The sequence below is a fragment of the Humulus lupulus genome, chromosome 2 (genome assembly GCF_963169125.1).
Source record: "Humulus lupulus chromosome 2, drHumLupu1.1, whole genome shotgun sequence".
Taxonomy (NCBI): domain Eukaryota; kingdom Viridiplantae; phylum Streptophyta; class Magnoliopsida; order Rosales; family Cannabaceae; genus Humulus; species Humulus lupulus.
In genome coordinates, this window is record NC_084794.1 from 224,919,754 (window position 1) to 224,935,208 (window position 15,455).

At 36.4% G+C, this 15,455-nt stretch overlaps 1 non-coding gene across 1 annotated transcript; it reads left to right on the top strand.

The window, feature by feature from the left end:
* The first annotated feature begins 2,717 nt into the window (after positions 1-2,717).
* Positions 2,718-2,824, top strand: LOC133820547 (small nucleolar RNA R71). The gene has a single exon (XR_009886954.1). It is a non-coding gene; the product is annotated as a small nucleolar RNA R71 (small nucleolar RNA).
* Positions 2,825-15,455: the final 12,631 nt, after the last annotated feature.

Consider the following 15,455-nt stretch of genomic DNA (forward strand, 5'->3'; position numbering starts at 1 on the left):
TGAACCCCTTTAATAGACACTGGAGGAGGTAAATTTTCTATTGTCGAAATCTTGGCCCTGTCTACCTCAATTCCATGGCGTGAAATCCTATGGCCCAAGACTATTCCTTCTGTCCCCATAAAGTGACATTTCTTCCAGTTTAATATTAAATTTGACTCCTCGCATCTTTTTAGAACCCTTTCCAAATTAGCCAAACATCCATAAAAAGAGGGTCCAAAGACTAAAAAGTCATCCATAAAAATTTCAATACCTTTTTCCACCATGTTTGAAAAGATTGACATCATACATCTTTGAAAGGTTGTGGGAGCATTACATAACCCAAATGGCATCCTCCGAAAGGCAAATGTTCCATAAAGGCATGTGAAGGTAGTCTTTTCTTGATCCTCCGGTGCTATAGGAATTTGATGGTATTCCGAATACCCATCCAAGAAGCAGTAATAAGGATCGCCTGCCAATCTATCAAGCATCTTATCTACAAAAGGTAAAGGAAAATGGTCTTTCCTGGTGGCCTTATTTATCTTACAGCAAGCAATACAAATTCTCCACCCCGTCACCGTACAAGTTGGAATAAGTTCATTATTATTATTTTTAACCACCGTCATGACACCTTTATTTGGAACTACCTAAACAAGACTAACCCAAGCACTATCAGATATTGGGTAAATTACCCCTGCATCCAACCATTTAAGGATTTCTTTCCTTACCACTTCTTTCATTGAAGGATTGAGCCTCCTTTGAGCATCAATACTAGGACTAGTACCCTTAATATCTGCCAAAGTCCATCCAATTGCTAATTTGTGAGACCTTAATACCCTAAGAAGCTTTTCTTCTACAATCACAGACAAAGAAGTTGAAATAATAACTGGGAGAGTGTCATTCTTCCCCAAATAAGCGTACTTAAGATGATCTGGTAAGGTTTTTAACTCAAGAGCTGGTGGCTTCTCAATGGATGGGAGAGGTCTCTCAGGCACTTGCCCCAATTCCTCATATATCTTTTTATAATTTTCTCTGATGAATTCAACCACTTAATATATTCACTGGCTTCATTACCAGCACACTCTTCAGGACTTGCAATCGCACTCAACTCTAGTGGATCCTTAATAAACTGGACCCCTTTACTTGGTTCCTCCAATACACTATCACAAAAACAACTATCACTAGCTGAATGATATTTCAAAGCTTTGAAAACATTAAAAACAACCTCATCACCTTGTACTCTGAGCCTTAACTCTCCCTTCTGAACATCTATCAACGCTTTCCCCATGGCCAAAAATGGTCACCCCAATATAATAGGCACATCCTCATCTTCCTCCATATCTAATACAATGAAATCCGATGGGAAAATGAACTTATCTACCTTTACTAGAATGTCCTCTATAATACCTCTGATGTGTGTTAATGAATGATCAGCCAGTTGAAGAGTAACAGTAGTGGGTCTAGCTTCCCCCAAACCAAGCATTTTAAATACAGACAACGTCATTAAATTTATGCTTGCACCCAAATCACATAAAACTGTCTCACAATGAATGTTTCCTATGGTGCAAGGTATAGTAAAGTTGCCCGAATCTCTTAACTTTTTGAGGAATCTTCTTTTGAATAATTGCACTACACTCTTCAGTTAATGCAACGGTTTCATAATCCTCCATTTTTCTCTTATTAGAATATCTCTTTCATAAACTTCACATAACTAGGCATTTGTTCTAGAGCCTCTGCAGAAGGAATGTTAATGTGAAGTTTCTTAAATACCTCAAGAAATTTGGAGAATTTTTTGTCAAGATTAGCCTTTCGAAACTGTTGAGGATATGCAATCTTTAGTGTAGGCTCAATGTATTTTGGTTTTTCTGTCTTTGGAAGGTCTTCAGTAACCTCCTCTTGTATTGGACTAGTAACATGTTGATCCTCTGTCTTCTTCCCCTTGTCATCCACTGTAGGTCCATCATACTTAGTCCTACTCCTCAAAGTGACAGCTTGACATTGCTCTTTAGGATTTACCTCTGTGGAACTATGCAAATTCCCTTGCTATCTACTATAAAACATTTGAGCCAATTGACCTATTTCTGTCTCCAAACTCCTGATTGAAGACTGTCATGAATTGATTTAATTGGTCTGGCTGAATTGTTGGTGGATTTATTTGAGGATGTGATGGTGGATGAGATAGGAGTGGGTTTGGATCATAATATGGTTCAGAATGTAATCCATAAGTCGATTGATGAGGGGGTTGTTGAGGTGGGTACTATTGATATTGCGGTTGTAACCCTTGATTATTTTTCCAAGACAAATTAGGGTGATTTTTCCAAGCAGGAGTATAGGAATTGAAGTGTTGGGTGCAGGTCTTGAAAATTTACAAATAACATGTGCTTCAACAACTAGCTGTGCTCGAGCATTTTTCATAAGAATGTGGTCCCCCACAAATCTCACAAATCACGACATTCTGTACTTGAATTGCTTGTGCGGTGATATTAGTTTGTTGCAATTGCCTGGTTAGAGATGCCACTTGAGTGGTCAATAGCGCAATTGGATCAACTTCTAAGACTCCTGCTACTTTCTTATTCTCACGCTCAGTAGGCCAATTATAGTTATTCATGGCCATCTCTTCCAATAATTCATATGCTTCATTAGCATTTTTTCTCATAAACGCTCCTCCTGATGCTCTATAATTATCCTTGTATTTTCCCCCCAAACCATTGTAAAAAGTATGAACTAACAGCCACTTCTCTATTCCATGATGTGGGCATTTCATTTTCAACTCTTTAAATCATTCCCATGCATCATATAAAGACTCCCCATCCAGTTGATGGAAATTATTAATCTCTCCTCTTATTCTAGCTGACTTGGCAGGAGGAAAATATTTACCAAGGAATTTCTGAACCAAATCTTCCCAAGTAACTATAGAGTTGGCTTGTAATGAATTCAACCAACTCTTAGCTTTGTCCCACAGTCAAAATGGGAATAATCTCAATCTTACAGCATCGTTATTCACCCCATTCATTTTGAATGTCGCACCTAGCTCTAAAAAGTTTGTGATATGGAGATTTGGATCCTCATTTGGTAACCCCCTCAAATTGTACACAATTCTGCACCATCTGAATAATTGAGGGTTTTATCTCAAAATTATTTGCCTCAACAGTTGGAGGATGAATACTTGAATGTATCCTCGTAACAGTAGGGAGTACATAGTTTCTTAAGGATGGATCAGCTTTAGCTGCATTACCCATATTTGCATTGTTGTTAACAACATTATTTGCATTCTCAGCCATGGTGAAATCCAACCGTTTCTTTATCTTTTTCTTTTGTCTGCACGTTCTCTCAATTTTAAGATCTATTGGTATGAGTGCCTTTTGTCTACTTCCTCGCATATACCAACAATTCCTGAAACACAATACATCCTTGATTCGAAAAAAGTGTAAAACAATAAAAATAAAAATAAAAACCAAATTAGAACAAACAACAATTAACTTTGATATTGGAAAAGTCCCCGGCAACGACGCCAAAAACTTGATCGCGAAAATATATATACGCAAGTGCACGCAATCGATTCAAGTAATATAGATGATAAATAGAGTATCGTTCCCACGAAAACTATTTTCCAATTACAAATAATTGTTCTTTTAATTTCTATTTGGCAACCAAAATTTAGATGAATGAATTTCATTTTAAAAATTATAAATAACTATGAACAAAATAAACTAAAGATGAAAATCACTATTAAAAAGACCTAGGGTATTAATTTCATCAACTTTTCATTCTACTAATTTATTAATCATTTCTAAAATTATTTCCATCTATTATAATAGCAGGTTAACATAAATGGATTCCTATTCTTTTTCAAGATATAAGATCTCAGCCTATATGCAGGTTTTCTATATCTCTGTGATAAACTTAAACATATAGCAGGAATTAAGCATGGAAACCTAATTATTACACAAGTAATATAGGTACTTTCATCCAATATGCAACCTATGTCTATATAATGATAGCATATTCAGTTCTCATCTTTTGAATTTTGAATCAAAATCATAAATCAAGAAAATATTGATCAAGTATTTACTAGCATTAAACATACATTATATAGAATAGAATAGAGAAGAAAAATCAGTAGAACATCATAATTAAATTAGATAGAAATCCAAGTGACTACATCAAACCCTAGATAAAATTGTTTAGGTTATATCAGACATGACTAAATCAACAAAATAATAATTCACAAGCAAACGATTCACAAACTTAAAGAAGAAAGAAAAATATATAAAAAAAAAAAGCAGAATCACTAGTCTAAGAATCAAAATTAGTCTCTAAAAAATGTAATTAAAAACTGACCTAATGACATAATTAAACCCTAAATATGAATTTATAGTAAAAGAAATTACAAAATCTGTGTTTTTCATACGCGACCAGCGACTTGGCCTTCTCTGGGTCGTGGCCCGTGTCAATTTTTTTAAGGCATTTCGCTTCTATGCTACTCTTCAGGAGTCGCGACTCAAGTATATTGAGTCGCGACCCATGTCTAGAATTCCCCTTTGCTTAGCCTCTGACTTTGCCTTGCATCGCGACTTATAAGGTCAAGTCGTGGCGCTAATTGCCTCCAGCAACCATATGTTTCTGACTTGCCTAGAGTCCCGACTTCTAAATTCAAGTCGCGACTCTAATTCCATTTTTTCTCAGATTAGGTCTTTCAACTCGTCTCTTTATCAAAAACTGACTTTTAATCAACATTAGGATCATTTGAGTCCAACAACAACCAAGAGCGTCGTTTTTCCACCATTTTCTCTTCTTTTTACATTTTTCTCATGATTCACCGCACCAACCTACAACAAAGACAAACAAAAGCGTAATCTTGCACAAAACACACATAAAGACTCAAGATTACCACAAAAACATATTCTAAAATGACACTAAAATGAAGTTATTAGAATCGAGAAACACAAAAATTTCAAGATGGATTCAACCAATTTTTAAAATTTTGCCAAACAAATTGTAGTGATCCAGAAAGAATTCATTGTTCATGTATATATTGTGGTAATGGATCAAAAAGAAATATTACCATGATAAAGAATCATGTATTTTGTCAGTGATTTTATACAAGTTATCGTACATGGTATTGGCATGGGGAAACATTGAAAAATAATAATCCCTATCCATTCGGGAGGCGAGGGGTTGATGATTTGGATTATAGTGATTTTGACTATCATCTTATGGAATTGCTCGATAAAGCACAGAAAGAGTTTGTTGATGATCCTTCAAAATTTGATAAATTGGTTAGAGATTCAGATAAACCATTATTCAATGGTTGTCTGAAACAAAGATTACCAACGATGGTGAAATTTTACAACATAAAAGAAAAAAATGGAGTGAGCGTTAAATTCTTAGTCAATTTTTAGCTGCTTTTAAGGAGATTTTGTTGTCAGATAATTGCTTCCCTAAGTCTACGTATGAATTGAAGAAAACTTTAAACTGCATAGGGTTGAATTATGAGAAGATCCATGCATGTCCGAACGATTGTGTGTTATATCGTAAAGAGTATGCAGATATGGGCACTTGCCTTGAATGTGATTTACCCCGCTACAAACCTTACAAGAGTAAGGAGATTAGGAAACTTATTCCTCAAAAAGTGATGTGGTACTTGCCTTTGATTCTGCGGGTTAAGCGGTTATATCAAAGTTATGAACGCTCTGAAAACTTAATATGGCATGAGACTAGGTGAGTGAAAGATGGTAAACTCAAACATCCTGTAGATTCGCAGGCCTGGAAAAAATTTAATAACTTAAATCCATAATTTAAAACTAAAGCAATACATCTTCATCTAGGTCTAGCTACTGATGGTGTAAATCCACATAAATCTCTAAGCAGTGGTCATAGTTCGTGGCCTGTCTTCCTTGTTATGTACAATCTTCCTCTATGGTTAGTGATGAAAAGAAAGTTTTTGATGCTCACGTTAATGATTTCAGGCCCAAAACAACCGGGACACGATATAGATGGTGTTAAGGCATATGACGGTTTTAAGAAATAAGTCTTTAACTTAAAAGTTGTGTTGTTGTAGACTGTTAATGATTTCCTGGCTTATGGTAATCTATCAAGGTTAAGCATAAAAGGTTACTAGGGATGTCCAATATGTTGCACTAACACAAGGGCTCTTCGTCTATTGAATGGGCACAAAATGTGTTATAGGAAGAAAAAATAATAATTGATGGTGATATAGAACATGGTGTTGCTCCTTTGCCACTTTCTGGGCAACAAATTCTTAAAGAAGTAGAGAAAATTGATTTGAAGTATGGAAAAATGAAGAAAAATAAGAAAATAAATGGTTGTTTCCAAAGGAAATCAATTTTTTTTTCATCTCCTTTACTGGAAAGATATACTTGTTTGACATTGTTTGGATGTCATACACATAGAACAAAATGTGTGCGAAAGTATTATAGGTACATTACTTGATATTTTCAGTAAAACTAAGGATGGTTTAGCTGGTCATTTAGATGTTGTTGAAATGGGTATACAAACTTATTTAGCACTGAAGAGAAAGGTAAACACACATATTTACCTCCGTCTTGTTTCACATTGTCCAGAGAATAGAAAAAAGTCGTATGTAAATCATTCGCAATGATGAAAGTGCCTGATGGCTATTCATTCAACATTCAAAACTTAGTATCCATGGGGGATTTGAAGCTGATGGGTATGAAATCACATGATTGTCTTATGTTAATGCAACAATTACTTCTGATTGCCATCTGGTCAGTCTTACCGATTTTTTTTTGAGATTGTATGAACAAATGTTTGCATATTCTTCAATCATTTATGCAGAAAAGAATTAGAAATGAAAAATTGGATGCATTGGATGGTAAGATAGTGGAAACTCTATGCAACCTTGAAAGTTTTTTCCGCCATCCTTCTTTGACATTATGATACATTTAATGGTTCCCCTAGTAAGGGAAGCCAAGTTGTGTGGACCAGTTTAGGCGAGATGGATGTATCAATTTGAAAGGAGTATGAAGGTGTTGAAAATTTATGTGCATAATCACTATCGTCCTGAAGCTAGTATGGTTGAATGTTATATATCAGAAGAAGCAGTAGAATTTTGCTCAGAATAAATGGTGAGGTTGAGGCAATCGGAATCAATAAACCACAGAATAACTCAGATGGGATTGATAAAGGACTATGAGGGAACATAACAGTGATCACCGTATCTAGGGCAGAATTAGATCAAGCTCAATTAGTTGGGATGCAAAATAATCCTGAGATTCAATCATATATAATGTAAATAATTTATTTTAAAGAGAATACATTTCAATCATATATATTAGAGTAGTGATTTGATTTTTGTTGTTTAAACTTGTTTGTACTCTTTTTTCTATTTTAGTGATCATATGGTGTTATTACAGTCGATGATTCCAAACAAGGTTAAAAATAAACAGAAATGAGTTATAGATGAGCATAATAAAACTTTTTTTTCAGTGGCTGAAGAATACAATTTTAATGAAGTTGGGAGAACAAAACTATGCAGTGTCGATTGAGTTGAAGTGCATATCTTTTGGAGCAAGCATTGATGTAATAAAGCACCAAGATTTTATTGTCAGGGGGGACGATTTCATACTAAGTCAAGAGATGATGCTCGACTGGTTCAAAATAGTGGAGTAAGTATAGTTGTAGAAACTATACACTTTGCCAGTGCAAAATATAATAACCCATTTTCAGGCACAATGACATACTACGGGATTGTTGAAACAATATGGGAGCCAGATTATTCATTGTTTTGTATTGCTCTTCTTAAATGTTCTTGGGTAGACAACAATATTGGAGTTAAAACTGACGAACTTGGATTCACTTTGGTTGATTTAAGTAAGAAGGGAAGCAAGAATGGTCCTTTTATTATGGCTGCCCAAGAAAAATAAGTGTTTTATATAACCGATCTAATGATAAATGGTCAACCATTTTATTAGTTCCCGTGAGGAAGTTCTCATAAAAATAAGATGACGATGAAAATGATGATTTATATCATTATGGTTTCATTGTTGGACAACCGATACACGAACAAGTTGAGAATATTCAAGATAATGATAATGATAGTGATACCAATGATCATGATTATCTTAGAAACGACATCAAAGAAGGAATATGGGTCGATTGTGAATCAACCAAAAATAAAATAAAAAGGAAAAGAAAACATGTTGAATAAGTTATATAATACTTGTGTTTATTTATTTGTGTAATGCATTAATACTTATGATTATTTATTTGTGTAATGCATTAAATTAAAATAATACTAATTGATTTATATGTTGTAGATGACAGATAAATGAGATGACAATGAGCAACAGCAGGATCGTGGTAAAACAAGAATGAGTTACGTGACCCAACAAAAAGCCAAAGGAATCAAGAAAGATCTTGAATAAAACAATCTAGGACAACCAATAAGTGATGTGTATACAAATATGATATCATATCTTGGATCTAGAACACGAGCCATGATTTCTATCAACTCAGGTGATTGGAGGAAGGTCCCACAAGATCTGAAAGACAATCTATAGGAGGATATCGTTGTAAGAAATTATCATTATGATATTTATGTATTTCCGTGTGATATTCAAATTTAATAATTGCTTTTCTAGTTCATATTCTTAGGGTGGTCACAACATTCCTCAGATCTTCAAACGTGAGATTTTGAAAAAATTTGTTCATATAATGATGGATTTTAAAAGTGAACTCACTACCGAGTACATCAAACCTTTGCCTGAAATGGGTATGATGGAAGAACTCAAATTTCCTGCGAAGAAGTATAGTGATATACTTGACGAAAGAGAATAGATAAAATTTTTAGCTAGCTGTCTAACTCCAGAGTTTCAAAAAATGCTTCAAGAACAAAAAGCATGTTCATTACAATTGAAGTCAAGGCATCGAACATCTCGTAGAGGAATGGCTAATATAATAGAAGATTTGGTAAGTATCAAGTTTGGCTTAGATCGCGTGAAAAGAATAAAGTTCTCATGACAGTGTTGGACCAACAGATTGTTAATAAGATAGTAAGTGTTCTATAGTATTATAATTAACATATTGGTTTCATTTATATAAACTAATTTGACCAAACAATATCTTGAATAGGAGGAGCTCAAAGAAAAATTGACTCGTGGTGAAATTACAGTTCAAGATCAAGATGACATCTTGACTCAAGCATTAGGGACACTAGAACACCCAGGTCGTGTTCGATCTGGCGGGTATGATACTTTATAATAGTTGTTTTCTTTTAAGAATTATTTAGCTTGATTTATTAATTGACTTGGTTAATTATTTTGTCGGTTCACTGCGAACGTGTCCAAAATATTTGGAAAAAATCCAAAGAAAATGTCAGCAAAAGAGGAGATTGCTCAGCTAAAAAGACATAAATATACAACTGAAGAGGAATTAGCTCAAAATGAGGAATATAATGAGGAAAACAATGAGTAAGAATACTATGATGAAGGAAAATATTGTGAGAATACAAATGATAAAGGATAATACTATGATAATCCAAACGATAACAAAGGGCAATGCTGTGAGATTCCAAATGATGAAGTCTATTGACCTGCCTCCTACGCAGAGGATCATTTTCATATAGTATATTCACATGTCCCACAAACTAAAGACTATCCTATTGGTTAATTCTATCAACCTGTCCACCAAACCACAATGAATCCTTTTGATGAAAATGGTCGATCAATTTATGAGTCCCCACCATCGCCAAGCTATGAAGTGCAATTGTGTTCCGATAATATTAACAATGTAATGGCTAAGGGTGTTATCATTGTACCAAACATGGGCAGTCAAATTACCATCCATGGAGTTAAACTTGATGATTCAATTGCGAGGGTTTGGGTTATAGCTGTCTTACTAGAAGAAGCTGAGATCCCTATTCCCTTTGGTAACATACGATATGTTGGTGACGCATGAGACACATTCCTGCCTTGGCCAAAAAATTTAATCGTAACTGGTCAGGTATCAAATTATTTTCTTAGATGTTTAAATTTTATTTTTACATGGGTACACTGTATTGATATGTTAAATGATATTATGTAGGACCCATCGACATCTAAATGCAAATCCCTATCACCAAGTCCACATTTATCATCAGCTGGATCTCACATAGTTTTCCCCACTGAAAAAGCTCAATCTAGACCTTCAAATTTGTTAACTGATGACCAATGGGACAGAATTGATGTTAGTCTAAAATTTATAGTGAAGGAGTACTATTCCATTAAAGGAATAGATGAGGTAGTACAAGTTCTCGTTGACACTGAGTTTATAGGAGATCTCGAGGCTATCTTCATCACATCGAATACGTTTATCAAGCAGCCTCCATGGATAATATTGGATTCTCAGCTATGTTGTATGATATGAGGTATGTATCAATTCACATTGAACTCAATCTGTTATGTGATAACAAACTTTTATAGGAGTTTGAATATATTAGATATTCATCCGCAGTAAAGTAGGTTTTGGGATGAAATTATGTGTTGTGGAGATAACAGAAGATTGAGAACATGTGTGTCACAGTGAAGTAGGTTTTGTGAATTATGTGTGATGCGGTGACATATGGACAAAATTATGCATGTTTTTTATTGAATGCTTTGTTTGAATTCAATTTATATGTACCAATAATTTGGGATATGCTATAGAAACATAGGAGACTATGCCTAATTTTTTTTATGATATTATTTTATTAATTGAAAATTTCTTTGAATATGTAATATGTGTGATTGATTCTATAGATCCATTTGGGAAAGCATGCACTCAAATTCACAATAGCTATATAATTTTTTTTACATCGAACATATTTCTATTGGCAGTGATAAAAGTAAAAATAATAAGATGGATCTTATAGCCAAATGGATAGACGAAGCCAAATATATTTCATTTTGTGGATTGTTGAGTAAGAACGAACTAATTAAATATTATCACTACTATGTTTGGCTTTTCATCTTATAATAATTATAATTTATTATTGTTTTAGCCGACATTGGATGTTGGTGCTCGTGATGATGCAAGGGATGACCATAATTTTGGACCCTTTGAAAAATTATGAATCTCCACCAATCATGGAGGTTATGGAAAAGTAATTTTTTCAATTTTAATGCATGCATTGTTAATTTTTTAAGAGTTGAGAGTATAATATGCAGATAATTGATTTTAATTTTTGTAGAGCATACGCACAATGTTTGGAAAATGAATACATTGGCACATGTACAATATTGCTGGAGCTTCTTGTCCAAAATAACCTGAAAGTCATGAATGCATTATGTTTTAAGATACATTTATGATCTTCTAAATGCACTGAATCCAGTAGAAATAATCAAGAAGAAAGTATTTTATATTTTATATTTTTTTTCTTAAGAAAAACTAGATATAGTATTTAATCATCTAATCTATATTAACTCTTTAATTTTTTAGTGGTTTGACAAAAAAGAATATAATGTCAAGGATGATCTACTCCCACTATAAAGCGATTGGTTAGCAAGATTAATGTCATTTATTTATGAAGTCTATTTTTTTCATATGTGTAACTTTCTAACTTAACTGATATGTTAAATGGTATTTGTATGTTCTTATGTATGTATGGAAGACATCTCAGTGGTTATTACCCATGGATGGTTACCTGCTGACGCGGTTTTTTACCAATAGTGTATTAATAAATAATAAGGCAGTTTAGTGCTTAATGATAAACTGCAATGAAAAACAAACATAATTCACTCAAGAACACATAACTTTTACGTGGTTTAGTGGTTAAAATCCACCTAGTCCATGAGACAGTATTATTGCTGTTTCTCTCTCTATTTTGGCAGAGTTTTGGTATCACATCATAATGGTCCCCTTTCCTGTCCAATATTCCCAGTATTTATAGGGGAATTCAATGGACAGGTTTGGGTAACCGTGTGAGTCAATCACGTATTTACATAATGTCTACATTTAATACAAATAATTCCCATTTATATTGAATAATGATTTGATAACAAGATAACAGGTTCATGCTATCTCGAATAGTAAATATGACAGTCTGATCATAAATAAACGTATAAAGGGATCCCGAGTCTCTGGGGATCTCTGAGTATGCAATATACTAGAATTACCATGAGATGGATATCTCCCCCAAGCTCGTGCTTCAACAGCTATTTGATTCCGAGCTCGTGCTTCGACAACTATTTGATTCTGAGCTCGTGCTTCATAGCCATCGCATCCTTAGTTCGAGATAAACTCAGGTCGCCTAATCACCACGTATGATCACTATGAATCTCGAGTTGTCCACATGGATAATAAGCAGATATTATTTCCCTTAGTCATTTCTCAGTGTATTTATCTGCCAGCTGTACCCGACCTGAGTGAATGAACTCGTGCTAAAATCAGGATACAACATTTGTCCCTAAGCTCCTCCTCATGTATGATGTCCTCACTTTCTGACCTACACAGTATGGGCTTTTAGAATTATGCTACACAAAACCATGCCTGCCCGCTACTCGAGTACTGGACACGTGGTCTTTTGCGATTGGCATCTGTTCGGGTTTCGAGGACTGCAATAATTCTCTTGTCAACTTTTTGCTGCCATTTGGTCTATTCAATCTTGGCCCTTTGATTTTGAACTAACCCAATTAGATGGCCAAGATTAATTTCCATAGTTTACATATAAATAGGATGACCATATTTCAAACCTCACCACATTTGCATTTAAAAATTTCCCTTTCCTGAACTCCCAAGTTTCCTTTCTTTCCCAAAATCCCCAAAACTGTTCATCATGCCCAGGCATTCAGAAGCTTTCTAGAAGCTTCCCGTGATCCAAATCTACATCCTCCAGTTGACGAACACACTTCCTGTAAGTATCTCATCCCTTGGTTTGAAATGTTTTCCCCCTCTTTTTTTTATCACCTGGAATTTCAATTCTTAATTGTGTTCATCCACAACACTCATTGTAGTTACTATTAGGCTATTTCTAAATGTTCATAGGGAATAGGTCTAGATTTAGGTTCAATGGGTGAGTCCAAACATGTTTTAGAAATAAGACATCCATAAAATTGGGGAAAATTCTGGGTAAGTCTGGGTAACCTTAATGGTGAATTGACTTAAAGAATACCCATTCGGGGTAAAGAAACTGAAGGGTCTTTAGGTTTAAAACCATATAGCTTAGGGGTCACATTTTCTTGGGTGGTTTTGCACTAAACTGCTTCCCAAGGAAAGTAGTGGTCTGACATTTCTGACACACGGATCCCTAAATATCAGGGGACTGTTAGGAAACCGAGGTGCATAGCTTATGATATCGCATGGCATCACACGATGGGGCTGAGGCCTACCTTAGCTCATTTAACCAAAATTACCTGGTTCGTCCTTCGTACTCTCGCGTCATAGTTATAGATCATCTTTGGTCACCTGCTAACTAGGTCGCTTTGTCATCAGGCGATCTGATGGCTCCTTTGAAGAAGAACGCTCCAAAGAAAAACGCCTCAAGCTCATCCTCTCAACACAAGAACAAGGGGAAGCAGGTCGCCTCTGATTCTCCCATCCCAGACTTTGGTCTGGTGGTGGAGAAGGAGCTCATTATTGACCCCAACACTTATTTCAAGGTTGAGCGTATGGTCTCGAAAATCACGACTCAAGGGAAGGTCAACAAAATTCTATTGAGTAATAATATAGAATTAGGATCCGGCACTCTTCTCGCTCGACCTGCGTTTAAGGGGGAACGGAGCTGTGCCCCCTTCCAGGATGACTACGCGATCTGGAGCAACGAACATATGAAGGTTGGCACCTTCCTTCCTTTGGACTAGTACTTCGCGAACTTCTTGAACTACGTGAAACTAGCTCCATTTCAGCTCCCCCCAAACTCCTACAGGCTTATGGTGGGGCTAAAGTACCTATTCTTGAAACACGAGTGGGAGGTCCCCACCCCAGCAGACATATTGTACTTCTTCTACCTCAAGGCAAGCCCCGGCCAAAGGGACAGGTTCTACTATCTCACGCGGTTTCCAAACTCCGCCTCCGTCATTGAGCTCCCCAGCTATCCAAACGATTATAAAAATTTATTCTTTATGTCGAATGGCTTCAGAAATTGAGAACACTGCTACTTCAACCAACCTCGTAAGTCTTCAATCCTTGTAAATCCAGCTTGTGAATTTTTATTCCTTTAAAATATTTCCTTTTTTTGTACATGTATTAATTGAATTTTTTTCTCGTGCATCCATATTTGCAAGGATGGAAAAGTCTGCGACCCTAGGGGGTCAGTATGAGAAGCTGTCCAGACTTCCCCCCGGTGAAAATGACTATCATCGGGTCATGAATGACGTCACGATGCTGGCCTGTAAGTTAATTGGCGAGGGTCAAACACTGGCCTTGAGGACCCGGGCTCCTCTTCTGGTGATCCCCGAGCTCCCTACCTCTCAAGAGGCCTTGCCAACCACTAGGGACGAGGAGGAGGAAGAGGATGAGGTGCCTCTTGTGACAAAATGGCGGGCCCCCAAAGCAGACCAGAGACCTGATCCTAACCGAGCTGCTTCTGGGGTAGCAGCCGACCCTTCCGGCCAAGGTAACCCATACCATTTTATGGAATTAGATAGGGTTGTTGCCGATTTTAGGTTAATTCGTTATAACCTGAATCAGCTCATTAGCCTACATCCTTCCAACCCGGATCTAAATGTAACCCTTATCCAATGCGTAGATAACCTAGTGGTACGCTACGAAAATAGCTACCCTAGGGGCACAACAGTAGTTGATAACACGTTACACTTTAGATCTGCCATTTTTGAGGAAAATGGGACAAACTGCGGGACCTGGCCTTCTCGGCTCCAGGGTGCATTTTCCCATGGGTTCAGAAAATACGTAGACGAATCCAGTCCCGAGGAAGAACCTGAACCCCCTAGGATCCAAGAGATATTAACTTTAGACTCCCCTTCTCCTCCATTAAATCGAGGGTCGGATGTCGTGCCTATCTCGGTCAAAACACCCGAGCTGGTGATAATAGACTCCTCCCCCAGCCCAGAGGGTAGGACCTTTGTTTTCTCTTTCTTTATATATGTTTTTATACAACTTTTGTGAACTAACTCCCTTTGTTCTTTATAGGTCAAGAGATGGAAAAACTAGGAGCTCCCGACCTGCGGACTGCTTTCCAAGCTAAGAAAGCCGGCACGGGCCCTGTTGTGAAGAGGCTCAGGGTGGCAAAGAATACCACCCTTGCAACGGGGAACACTTCAAAATCCCCTGCCAAGAATAAGGACACGAGCTCGGTTCAGGAGCTAGATCTGGTGGCTAATGTCATTGCTGAGAAACTTCCTCCTCCCCCCTCTCGACAGATGCCCCCACCTACCCAAGTTATGCAAGTAGAGGCCCCCACTGTCCGAATACCTGTTGATCCTTAAGACCTGGAGAAGATCCTTGAAGCCATCCGGGGTATCATATATGAAACTGCAACTCACATGGTGGGTAACGCTTACATAGCTAGCTCAAGGGACCTGAGG